A 12,926-nucleotide genomic window follows, 5' to 3' on the forward strand; every position below is an offset into this window, starting at 1 on the left:
CAGGTGCACACTAATAGACAGAGAAAAAATTGCATTCTAGACATTATGTAGTTGCTTCTGCTTCATTTTACCTAAGAATGAGACGAAACGGTCGATTTAATGTTGATACATCGATTTTTCTTCCCATTGTGTTATTTCATCATATTTACTATTTCTGTCTCTCGGAATATATATATATGTATATTGATTGATGAATTTACAAAACAGAATTTCCAATTACCTGCAATTTGTCATGAAGCTAAATAACCAAAACGAAGCACTTGCATGTCTTTTGACGGTCGAATGTTACGGCTAGATATAAGTATACAATTCTGATGTCTGAAACTATTCTGTCGCCATAGCTCAGTCGGTTGACGGCCAGACAGGGAATACCGAGGACCGCAGTTCGAATCTCACAATGGGTTTTTGAATTTGAGAGCAATATTTTTCTCATTGAACTCAAATGTTTTTGACCTGTGCTATAAGCAAGATCAAACGTTAAATTCACATTTCTGAATTTGCCCGTAGATTTTCAAGTGACAATAACCTCAGGCGATATAACTTTGTTCACCTTTAGTATCCCCGGGCCGAACCTTCGGTAGACATTATTCATGTTCGACTTCTTGTTATCCGTTATTCGACAATTTTATTTTCAAATAAAGCAGTTCCAATGAATAGTGTTTTAACCATTCAAATGATTGCTTTGTAGGCTTACAAACCAGTGTAACTAATCGAGATGTACTTTATTACAGTTCTCAATGTTGTCAGGAATAGGGGGATGAATTAAGAGTAAGTGTATATGAGGCTAACTAACTGAAAATGACAGCAAAAAAGTAGCCTTCAGAGAGAGTCGAACTCTCGACCTCCAGTTTACTAGACTGGCGCTCTAACCAACTGAGCTATGAAGGCTCCATGATAAATGATTTGAAATATTCAATATTTATATCTAGACTTACTCTTCCGTGATCTATGGGCAAGTATATACAGGTGCACACTAATAGACAGAGAAAAAATTGCATTCTAGACATTATGTAGTTGCTTCTGCTTCATTTTACCTAAGAATGAGACGAAACGGTCGATTTAATGTTGATACATCGATTTTTCTTCCCATTGTGTTATTTCATCATATTTACTATTTCTGTCTCTCGGAATATATATATATGTATATTGATTGATGAATTTACAAAACAGAATTTCCAATTACCTGCAATTTGTCATGAAGCTAAATAACCAAAACGAAGCACTTGCATGTCTTTTGACGGTCGAATGTTACGGCTAGATATAAGTATACAATTCTGATGTCTGAAACTATTCTGTCGCCATAGCTCAGTCGGTTGACGGCCAGACAGGGAATACCGAGGACCGCAGTTCGAATCTCACAATGGGTTTTTGAATTTGAGAGCAATATTTTTCTCATTGAACTCAAATGTTTTTGACCTGTGCTATAAGCAAGATCAAACGTTAAATTCACATTTCTGAATTTGCCCGTAGATTTTCAAGTGACAATAACCTCAGGCGATATAACTTTGTTCACCTTTAGTATCCCCGGGCCGAACCTTCGGTAGACATTATTCATGTTCGACTTCTTGTTATCCGTTATTCGACAATTTTATTTTCAAATAAAGCAGTTCCAATGAATAGTGTTTTAACCATTCAAATGATTGCTTTGTAGGCTTACAAACCAGTGTAACTAATCGAGATGTACTTTATTACAGTTCTCAATGTTGTCAGGAATAGGGGGATGAATTAAGAGTAAGTGCTATATGAGGCTAACTAACTGAAAATGACAGCAAAAAAGTAGCCTTCAGAGAGAGTCGAACTCTCGACCTCCAGTTTACTAGACTGGCGCTCTAACCAACTGAGCTATGAAGGCTCCATGATAAATGATTTGAAATATTCAATATTTATATCTAGACTTACTCTTCCGTGATCTATGGGCAAGTATATACAGGTGCACACTAATAGACAGAGAAAAAATTGCATTCTAGACATTATGTAGTTGCTTCTGCTTCATTTTACCTAAGAATGAGACGAAACGGTCGATTTAATGTTGATACATCGATTTTTCTTCCCATTGTGTTATTTCATCATATTTACTATTTCTGTCTCTCGGAATATATATATATGTATATTGATTGATGAATTTACAAAACAGAATTTCCAATTACCTGCAATTTGTCATGAAGCTAAATAACCAAAACGAAGCACTTGCATGTCTTTTGACGGTCGAATGTTACGGCTAGATATAAGTATACAATTCTGATGTCTGAAACTATTCTGTCGCCATAGCTCAGTCGGTTGACGGCCAGACAGGGAATACCGAGGACCGCAGTTCGAATCTCACAATGGGTTTTTGAATTTGAGAGCAATATTTTTCTCATTGAACTCAAATGTTTTTGACCTGTGCTATAAGCAAGATCAAACGTTAAATTCACATTTCTGAATTTGCCCGTAGATTTTCAAGTGACAATAACCTCAGGCGATATAACTTTGTTCACCTTTAGTATCCCCGGCCGAACCTTCGGTAGACATTATTCATGTTCGACTTCTTGTTATCCGTTATTCGACAATTTTATTTTCAAATAAAGCAGTTCCAATGAATAGTGTTTTAACCATTCAAATGATTGCTTTGTAGGCTTACAAACCAGTGTAACTAATCGAGATGTACTTTATTAAAGTTCTCAATGTTGTCAGGAATAGGGGGATGAATTAAGAGTAAGTGTATATGAGGCTAACTAACTGAAATTGACAGCAAAAAAGTAGCCTTCAGAGAGAGTCGAACTCTCGACCTCCAGTTTACTAGACTGGGCGCTCTAACCAACTGAGCTATGAAGGCTCCATGATAAATGATTTGAAATATTCAATATTTATATCTAGACTTACTCTTCCGTGATCTATGGGCAAGTATATACAGGTGCACACTAATAGACAGAGAAAAAATTGCATTCTAGACATTATGTAGTTGCTTCTGCTTCATTTTACCTAAGAATGAGACGAAACGGTCGATTTAATGTTGATACATCGATTTTTCTTCCCATTGTGTTATTTCATCATATTTACTATTTCTGTCTCTCGGAATATATATATATGTATATTGATTGATGAATTTACAAAACAGAATTTCCAATTACCTGCAATTTGTCATGAAGCTAAATAACCAAAACGAAGCACTTGCATGTCTTTTGACGGTCGAATGTTACGGCTAGATATAAGTATACAATTCTGATGTCTGAAACTATTCTGTCGCCATAGCTCAGTCGGTTGACGGCCAGACAGGGAATACCGAGGACCGCAGTTCGAATCTCACAATGGGTTTTTGAATTTGAGAGCAATATTTTTCTCATTGAACTCAAATGTTTTTGACCTGTGCTATAAGCAAGATCAAACGTTAAATTCACATTTCTGAATTTGCCCGTAGATTTTCAAGTGACAATAACCTCAGGCGATATAACTTTGTTCACCTTTAGTATCCCCGGGCCGAACCTTCGGTAGACATTATTCATGTTCGACTTCTTGTTATCCGTTATTCGACAATTTTATTTTCAAATAAAGCAGTTCCAATGAATAGTGTTTTAACCATTCAAATGATTGCTTTGTAGGCTTACAAACCAGTGTAACTAATCGAGATGTACTTTATTAAAGTTCTCAATGTTGTCAGGAATAGGGGGATGAATTAAGAGTAAGTGTATATGAGGCTAACTAACTGAAAATGACAGCAAAAAAGTAGCCTTCAGAGAGAGTCGAACTCTCGACCTCCAGTTTACTAGACTGGCGCTCTAACCAACTGAGCTATGAAGGCTCCATGATAAATGATTTGAAAATATTCAATATTTATATCTAGACTTACTCTTCCGTGATCTATGGGCAAGTATATACAGGTGCACACTAATAGACAGAGAAAAAATTGCATTCTAGACATTATGTAGTTGCTTCTGCTTCATTTTACCTAAGAATGAGACGAAACGGTCGATTTAATGTTGATACATCGATTTTTCTTCCCATTGTGTTATTTCATCATATTTACTATTTCTGTCTCTCGGAATATATATATATGTATATTGATTGATGAATTTACAAAACAGAATTTCCAATTACCTGCAATTTGTCATGAAGCTAAATAACCAAAACGAAGCACTTGCATGTCTTTTGACGGTCGAATGTTACGGCTAGATATAAGTATACAATTCTGATGTCTGAAACTATTCTGTCGCCATAGCTCAGTCGGTTGACGGCCAGACAGGGAATACCGAGGACCGCAGTTCGAATCTCACAATGGGTTTTTGAATTTGAGAGCAATATTTTTCTCATTGAACTCAAATGTTTTTGACCTGTGCTATAAGCAAGATCAAACGTTAAATTCACATTTCTGAATTTGCCCGTAGATTTTCAAGTGACAATAACCTCAGGCGATATAACTTTGTTCACCTTTAGTATCCCCGGGCCGAACCTTCGGTAGACATTATTCATGTTCGACTTCTTGTTATCCGTTATTCGACAATTTTATTTTCAAATAAAGCAGTTCCAATGAATAGTGTTTTAACCATTCAAATGATTGCTTTGTAGGCTTACAAACCAGTGTAACTAATCGAGATGTACTTTATTAAAGTTCTCAATGTTGTCAGGAATAGGGGGATGAATTAAGAGTAAGTGTATATGAGGCTAACTAACTGAAAATGACAGCAAAAAAGTAGCCTTCAGAGAGAGTCGAACTCTCGACCTCCAGTTTACTAGACTGGCGCTCTAACCAACTGAGCTATGAAGGCTCCATGATAAATGATTTGAAATATTCAATATTTATATCTAGACTTACTCTTCCGTGATCTATGGGCAAGTATATACAGGTGCACACTAATAGACAGAGAAAAAAATTGCATTCTAGACATTATGTAGTTGCTTCTGCTTCATTTTACCTAAGAATGAGACGAAACGGTCGATTTAATGTTGATACATCGATTTTTCTTCCCATTGTGTTATTTCATCATATTTACTATTTCTGTCTCTCGGAATATATATATATGTATATTGATTGATGAATTTACAAAACAGAATTTCCAATTACCTGCAATTTGTCATGAAGCTAAATAACCAAAACGAAGCACTTGCATGTCTTTTGACGGTCGAATGTTACGGCTAGATATAAGTATACAATTCTGATGTCTGAAACTATTCTGTCGCCATAGCTCAGTCGGTTGACGGCCAGACAGGGAATACCGAGGACCGCAGTTCGAATCTCACAATGGGTTTTTGAATTTGAGAGCAATATTTTTCTCATTGAACTCAAATGTTTTTGACCTGTGCTATAAGCAAGATCAAACGTTAAATTCACATTTCTGAATTTGCCCGTAGATTTTCAAGTGACAATAACCTCAGGCGATATAACTTTGTTCACCTTTAGTATCCCCGGGCCGAACCTTCGGTAGACATTATTCATGTTCGACTTCTTGTTATCCGTTATTCGACAATTTTATTTTCAAATAAAGCAGTTCCAATGAATAGTGTTTTAACCATTCAAATGATTGCTTTGTAGGCTTACAAACCAGTGTAACTAATCGAGATGTACTTTATTAAAGTTCTCAATGTTGTCAGGAATAGGGGGATGAATTAAGAGTAAGTGTATATGAGGCTAACTAACTGAAAATGACAGCAAAAAAGTAGCCTTCAGAGAGAGTCGAACTCTCGACCTCCAGTTTACTAGACTGGCGCTCTAACCAACTGAGCTATGAAGGCTCCATGATAAATGATTTGAAATATTCAATATTTATATCTAGACTTACTCTTCCGTGATCTATGGGCAAGTATATACAGGTGCACACTAATAGACAGAGAAAAAATTGCATTCTAGACATTATGTAGTTGCTTCTGCTTCATTTTACCTAAGAATGAGACGAAACGGTCGATTTAATGTTGATACATCGATTTTTCTTCCCATTGTGTTATTTCATCATATTTACTATTTCTGTCTCTCGGAATATATATATATGTATATTGATTGATGAATTTACAAAACAGAATTTCCAATTACCTGCAATTTGTCATGAAGCTAAATAACCAAAACGAAGCACTTGCATGTCTTTTGACGGTCGAATGTTACGGCTAGATATAAGTATACAATTCTGATGTCTGAAACTATTCTGTCGCCATAGCTCAGTCGGTTGACGGCCAGACAGGGAATACCGAGGACCGCAGTTCGAATCTCACAATGGGTTTTTGAATTTGAGAGCAATATTTTTCTCATTGAACTCAAATGTTTTTGACCTGTGCTATAAGCAAGATCAAACGTTAAATTCACATTTCTGAATTTGCCCGTAGATTTTCAAGTGACAATAACCTCAGGCGATATAACTTTGTTCACCTTTAGTATCCCCGGGCCGAACCTTCGGTAGACATTATTCATGTTCGACTTCTTGTTATCCGTTATTCGACAATTTTATTTTCAAATAAAGCAGTTCCAATGAATAGTGTTTTAACCATTCAAATGATTGCTTTGTAGGCTTACAAACCAGTGTAACTAATCGAGATGTACTTTATTACAGTTCTCAATGTTGTCAGGAATAGGGGGATGAATTAAGAGTAAGTGTATATGAGGCTAACTAACTGAAAATGACAGCAAAAAAGTAGCCTTCAGAGAGAGTCGAACTCTCGACCTCCAGTTTACTAGACTGGCGCTCTAACCAACTGAGCTATGAAGGCTCCATGATAAATGATTTGAAATATTCAATATTTATATCTAGACTTACTCTTCCGTGATCTATGGGCAAGTATATACAGGTGCACACTAATAGACAGAGAAAAAATTGCATTCTAGACATTATGTAGTTGCTTCTGCTTCATTTTACCTAAGAATGAGACGAAACGGTCGATTTAATGTTGATACATCGATTTTTCTTCCCATTGTGTTATTTCATCATATTTACTATTTCTGTCTCTCGGAATATATATATATGTATATTGATTGATGAATTTACAAAACAGAATTTCCAATTACCTGCAATTTGTCATGAAGCTAAATAACCAAAACGAAGCACTTGCATGTCTTTTGACGGTCGAATGTTACGGCTAGATATAAGTATACAATTCTGATGTCTGAAACTATTCTGTCGCCATAGCTCAGTCGGTTGACGGCCAGACAGGGAATACCGAGGACCGCAGTTCGAATCTCACAATGGGTTTTTGAATTTGAGAGCAATATTTTTCTCATTGAACTCAAATGTTTTTGACCTGTGCTATAAGCAAGATCAAACGTTAAATTCACATTTCTGAATTTGCCCGTAGATTTTCAAGTGACAATAACCTCAGGCGATATAACTTTGTTCACCTTTAGTATCCCCGGGCCGAACCTTCAATTTTATTTTCAAATAAAGCAGTTCCAATGAATAGTGTTTTAACCATTCAAATGATTGCTTTGTAGGCTTACAAACCAGTGTAACTAATCGAGATGTACTTTATTACAGTTCTCAATGTTGTCAGGAATAGGGGGATGAATTAAGAGTAAGTGTATATGAGGCTAACTAACTGAAAATGACAGCAAAAAAGTAGCCTTCAGAGAGAGTCGAACTCTCGACCTCCAGTTTACTAGACTGGCGCTCTAACCACTGAGCTATGAAGGCTCCATGATAAATGATTTGAAATATTCAATATTTATATCTAGACTTACTCTTCCGTGATCTATGGGCAAGTATATACAGGTGCACACTAATAGACAGAGAAAAAATTGCATTCTAGACATTATGTAGTTGCTTCTGCTTCATTTTACCTAAGAATGAGACGAAACGGTCGATTTAATGTTGATACATCGATTTTTCTTCCCATTGTGTTATTTCATCATATTTACTATTTCTGTCTCTCGGAATATATATATATGTATATTGATTGATGAATTTACAAAACAGAATTTCCAATTACCTGCAATTTGTCATGAAGCTAAATAACCAAAACGAAGCACTTGCATGTCTTTTGACGGTCGAATGTTACGGCTAGATATAAGTATACAATTCTGATGTCTGAAACTATTCTGTCGCCATAGCTCAGTCGGTTGACGGCCAGACAGGGAATACCGAGGACCGCAGTTCGAATCTCACAATGGGTTTTTGAATTTGAGAGCAATATTTTTCTCATTGAACTCAAATGTTTTTGACCTGTGCTATAAGCAAGATCAAACGTTAAATTCACATTTCTGAATTTGCCCGTAGATTTTCAAGTGACAATAACCTCAGCGATATAACTTTGTTCACCTTTAGTATCCCCGGCCGAACCTTCGGTAGACATTATTCATGTTCGACTTCTTGTTATCCGTTATTCGACAATTTTATTTTCAAATAAAGCAGTTCCAATGAATAGTGTTTTAACCATTCAAATGATTGCTTTGTAGGCTTACAAACCAGTGTAACTAATCGAGATGTACTTTATTACAGTTCTCAATGTTGTCAGGAATAGGGGGATGAATTAAGAGTAAGTGTATATGAGGCTAACTAACTGAAAATGACAGCAAAAAAGTAGCCTTCAGAGAGAGTCGAACTCTCGACCTCCAGTTTACTAGACTGGCGCTCTAACCAACTGAGCTATGAAGGCTCCATGATAAATGATTTGAAATATTCAATATTTATATCTAGACTTACTCTTCCGTGATCTATGGGCAAGTATATACAGGTGCACACTAATAGACAGAGAAAAAATTGCATTCTAGACATTATGTAGTTGCTTCTGCTTCATTTTACCTAAGAATGAGACGAAACGGTCGATTTAATGTTGATACATCGATTTTTCTTCCCATTGTGTTATTTCATCATATTTACTATTTCTGTCTCTCGGAATATATATATATGTATATTGATTGATGAATTTACAAAACAGAATTTCCAATTACCTGCAATTTGTCATGAAGCTAAATAACCAAAACGAAGCACTTGCATGTCTTTTGACGGTCGAATGTTACGGCTAGATATAAGTATACAATTCTGATGTCTGAAACTATTCTGTCGCCATAGCTCAGTCGGTTGACGGCCAGACAGGGAATACCGAGGACCGCAGTTCGAATCTCACAATGGGTTTTTTGAATTTGAGAGCAATATTTTTCTCATTGAACTCAAATGTTTTTGACCTGTGCTATAAGCAAGATCAAACGTTAAATTCACATTTCTGAATTTGCCCGTAGATTTTCAAGTGACAATAACCTCAGGCGATATAACTTTGTTCACCTTTAGTATCCCCGGGCCGAACCTTCGGTAGACATTATTCATGTTCGACTTCTTGTTATCCGTTATTCGACAATTTTATTTTCAAATAAAGCAGTTCCAATGAATAGTGTTTTAACCATTCAAATGATTGCTTTGTAGGCTTACAAACCAGTGTAACTAATCGAGATGTACTTTATTACAGTTCTCAATGTTGTCAGGAATAGGGGGATGAATTAAGAGTAAGTGTATATGAGGCTAACTAACTGAAAATGACAGCAAAAAAGTAGCCTTCAGAGAGAGTCGAACTCTCGACCTCCAGTTTACTAGACTGGCGCTCTAACCAACTGAGCTATGAAGGCTCCATGATAAATGATTTGAAATATTCAATATTTATATCTAGACTTACTCTTCCGTGATCTATGGGCAAGTATATACAGGTGCACACTAATAGACAGAGAAAAAATTGCATTCTAGACATTATGTAGTTGCTTCTGCTTCATTTTACCTAAGAATGAGACGAAACGGTCGATTTAATGTTGATACATCGATTTTTCTTCCCATTGTGTTATTTCAATCATATTTACTATTTCTGTCTCTCGGAATATATATATATGTATATTGATTGATGAATTTACAAAACAGAATTTCCAATTACCTGCAATTTGTCATGAAGCTAAATAACCAAAACGAAGCACTTGCATGTCTTTTGACGGTCGAATGTTACGGCTAGATATAAGTATACAATTCTGATGTCTGAAACTATTCTGTCGCCATAGCTCAGTCGGTTGACGGCCAGACAGGGAATACCGAGGACCGCAGTTCGAATCTCACAATGGGTTTTTGAATTTGAGAGCAATATTTTTCTCATTGAACTCAAATGTTTTTGACCTGTGCTATAAGCAAGATCAAACGTTAAATTCACATTTCTGAATTTGCCCGTAGATTTTCAAGTGACAATAACCTCAGGCGATATAACTTTGTTCACCTTTAGTATCCCCGGGCCGAACCTTCGGTAGACATTATTCATGTTCGACTTCTTGTTATCCGTTATTCGACAATTTTATTTTCAAATAAAGCAGTTCCAATGAATAGTGTTTTAACCATTCAAATGATTGCTTTGTAGGCTTACAAACCAGTGTAACTAATCGAGATGTACTTTATTACAGTTCTCAATGTTGTCAGGAATAGGGGGATGAATTAAGAGTAAGTGTATATGAGGCTAACTAACTGAAAATGACAGCAAAAAAGTAGCCTTCAGAGAGAGTCGAACTCTCGACCTCCAGTTTACTAGACTGGCGCTCTAACCAACTGAGCTATGAAGGCTCCATGATAAATGATTTGAAATATTCAATATTTATATCTAGACTTACTCTTCCGTGATCTATGGGCAAGTATATACAGGTGCACACTAATAGACAGAGAAAAAATTGCATTCTAGACATTATGTAGTTGCTTCTGCTTCATTTTACCTAAGAATGAGACGAAACGGTCGATTTAATGTTGATACATCGATTTTTCTTCCCATTGTGTTATTTCATCATATTTACTATTTCTGTCTCTCGGAATATATATATATGTATATTGATTGATGAATTTACAAAACAGAATTTCCAATTACCTGCAATTTGTCATGAAGCTAAATAACCAAAACGAAGCACTTGCATGTCTTTTGACGGTCGAATGTTACGGCTAGATATAAGTATACAATTCTGATGTCTGAAACTATTCTGTCGCCATATCTCAGTCGGTTGACGGCCAGACAGGGAATACCGAGGACCGCAGTTCGAATCTCACAATGGGTTTTTGAATTTGAGAGCAATATTTTTCTCATTGAACTCAAATGTTTTTGACCTGTGCTATAAGCAAGATCAAACGTTAAATTCACATTTCTGAATTTGCCCGTAGATTTTCAAGTGACAATAACCTCAGGCGATATAACTTTGTTCACCTTTAGTATCCCCGGGCCGAACCTTCGGTAGACATTATTCATGTTCGACTTCTTGTTATCCGTTATTCGACAATTTTATTTTCAAATAAAGCAGTTCCAATGAATAGTGTTTTAACCATTCAAATGATTGCTTTGTAGGCTTACAAACCAGTGTAACTAATCGAGATGTACTTTATTACAGTTCTCAATGTTGTCAGGAATAGGGGGATGAATTAAGAGTAAGTGTATATGAGGCTAACTAACTGAAAATGACAGCAAAAAAGTAGCCTTCAGAGAGAGTCGAACTCTCGACCTCCAGTTTACTAGACTGGCGCTCTTTTTTTTTTTTTTTTATCTTTATTATAATCTCACTTCTATATACATATCACAGATTACAATTACACATATATAAAACATTTATATCAATTATTGTCATTTTTCCCTGAAAAAAAACAAAAAAAAACAAACAACAAATCTCTCATTTTCTCTAAGTCTACAAATCGCTCATTTTCTCTAAGTTATCAAAATGTCCTATATTAAACTGATTATATCAATGTAACTTTTTTAATCAGTCTATCCTATGATAAACTAATTGTATAAATATACTTTCTTTTTTTTTTTTATATTTTCATTTTTATATATAAAACAATAAAATAGCCTTTGAACTATTACAAGAAAAAAAAAACACAAAATGTTAGCATACGCAAATGTTATTTCAAATAATATTTTTAAGTCCTAACAAAAATAGGTTGGTTTCCAAACCTAAGTTTTGATACATAATAAACAATATAATTAAAGAGTTAATTCACGCACGAAACGGATCTTGTTTTTTCCAAATAACAGTTCATTCCACAAAACACCACGGACAAAGTTTGTTAACTTCCGCGTATCTTTCTAATTTCGGAACATGAAAAACATAACTACTAATATCTTCATCGTCCGTTTTTCTCAAATCTCTAAATCTATTAATATAAAACATTGTGTCTTCATAACCTGATTTGTTCGTATCAAGATTCAGATGATTTATTTTCTGCTTTGTTACATTACAAATAACTATTGTATCTCTCTTTTTAATTTTTCCTAATACTAGATCGCCTTCTGGTCGTCTATTAAACACTATTTTCTGATAATGGCTATCGTTACACGGACTGTTCCCGGTTATTATCGATTTGGATGCGACTGTTTTTATTTCGTCATCTATTTCTACACGTTCACATTCCTTTATATTTGTGTGTACACTTTGTTTTTTAATTTCCGCACTCGTTCCACATATCGAACTACGACACACTCTTTTTCCAGGTGGCGATTCATTGTTGTTATTGATCGACCTGTTTATAGATACTCGTACCGGCTGAGTAATTTTCGTTACAGGTTTAATGTGTACCTTCTCGGGGGCTACTAGCGGGAGATCTACCTTGTCAATTTGCTGATTTTCATCACACGATTCACTCATATCTTCCTCCGAACTATCGCTTTCTATATCACTAGTGTCTAGATCGTCGTCGTTTTGTGTATTCTCTATTATTTTATCTTGCCACGTTTTTAATCGTTTAGTGTCCCTGTCTTTGTTGGATATCGACTTATGCTTTACACTTTTGTTTACATTCACCAATTCACCTCTGGTCCAAATCAACGAAATTCGCATTTTATCACCTAGGTAATTCGAATTCCAAGTAAATTGTTCATATTCATCTACAATACTGTTAATGAGTGCAACTAATGGTTTTGGTAATTTCTCCATTATAATGTCCCTTCTGCGAGCCTCAATATTTTCACATGAAGAAGAAAAGTTCACAAAACATCATATAAAGGCACTATTTTTGCAAAAATGTCAGTAATTAAACTTA

At 35.4% G+C, this 12,926-nt stretch overlaps 11 non-coding genes across 11 annotated transcripts; all 11 read right to left on the reverse strand.

The window, feature by feature from the left end:
- Nucleotides 1-814: 814 nt before the first annotated feature.
- Trnat-agu (transfer RNA threonine (anticodon AGU)) lies at nt 815-888 on the reverse strand. The gene has a single exon. It is a non-coding gene; the product is annotated as a tRNA-Thr (tRNA).
- Nucleotides 889-1,778: 890 nt separating this feature from the next.
- Nucleotides 1,779-1,852, reverse strand: Trnat-agu (transfer RNA threonine (anticodon AGU)). The gene has a single exon. It is a non-coding gene; the product is annotated as a tRNA-Thr (tRNA).
- Nucleotides 1,853-2,740: 888 nt separating this feature from the next.
- Nucleotides 2,741-2,815, reverse strand: Trnat-agu (transfer RNA threonine (anticodon AGU)). The gene has a single exon. It is a non-coding gene; the product is annotated as a tRNA-Thr (tRNA).
- An 889-nt stretch (nt 2,816-3,704) lies between these two features.
- On the reverse strand, nt 3,705-3,778 carry Trnat-agu (transfer RNA threonine (anticodon AGU)). Its single transcript has one exon. It is a non-coding gene; the product is annotated as a tRNA-Thr (tRNA).
- An 890-nt stretch (nt 3,779-4,668) lies between these two features.
- Nucleotides 4,669-4,742, reverse strand: Trnat-agu (transfer RNA threonine (anticodon AGU)). Its single transcript has one exon. It is a non-coding gene; the product is annotated as a tRNA-Thr (tRNA).
- An 890-nt stretch (nt 4,743-5,632) lies between these two features.
- On the reverse strand, nt 5,633-5,706 carry Trnat-agu (transfer RNA threonine (anticodon AGU)). The gene has a single exon. It is a non-coding gene; the product is annotated as a tRNA-Thr (tRNA).
- Nucleotides 5,707-6,595: 889 nt separating this feature from the next.
- On the reverse strand, nt 6,596-6,669 carry Trnat-agu (transfer RNA threonine (anticodon AGU)). Its single transcript has one exon. It is a non-coding gene; the product is annotated as a tRNA-Thr (tRNA).
- An 844-nt stretch (nt 6,670-7,513) lies between these two features.
- On the reverse strand, nt 7,514-7,586 carry Trnat-agu (transfer RNA threonine (anticodon AGU)). The gene has a single exon. It is a non-coding gene; the product is annotated as a tRNA-Thr (tRNA).
- Nucleotides 7,587-8,473: 887 nt separating this feature from the next.
- On the reverse strand, nt 8,474-8,547 carry Trnat-agu (transfer RNA threonine (anticodon AGU)). Its single transcript has one exon. It is a non-coding gene; the product is annotated as a tRNA-Thr (tRNA).
- Nucleotides 8,548-9,437: 890 nt separating this feature from the next.
- Nucleotides 9,438-9,511, reverse strand: Trnat-agu (transfer RNA threonine (anticodon AGU)). Its single transcript has one exon. It is a non-coding gene; the product is annotated as a tRNA-Thr (tRNA).
- Nucleotides 9,512-10,401: 890 nt separating this feature from the next.
- On the reverse strand, nt 10,402-10,475 carry Trnat-agu (transfer RNA threonine (anticodon AGU)). The gene has a single exon. It is a non-coding gene; the product is annotated as a tRNA-Thr (tRNA).
- Between the last annotated feature and the right edge of the window lie 2,451 nt (nt 10,476-12,926).

The sequence above is a fragment of the Mytilus edulis genome, unplaced genomic scaffold (genome assembly GCF_963676685.1).
Source record: "Mytilus edulis unplaced genomic scaffold, xbMytEdul2.2 SCAFFOLD_1042, whole genome shotgun sequence".
Lineage (NCBI taxonomy): Eukaryota > Metazoa > Mollusca > Bivalvia > Mytilida > Mytilidae > Mytilus > Mytilus edulis.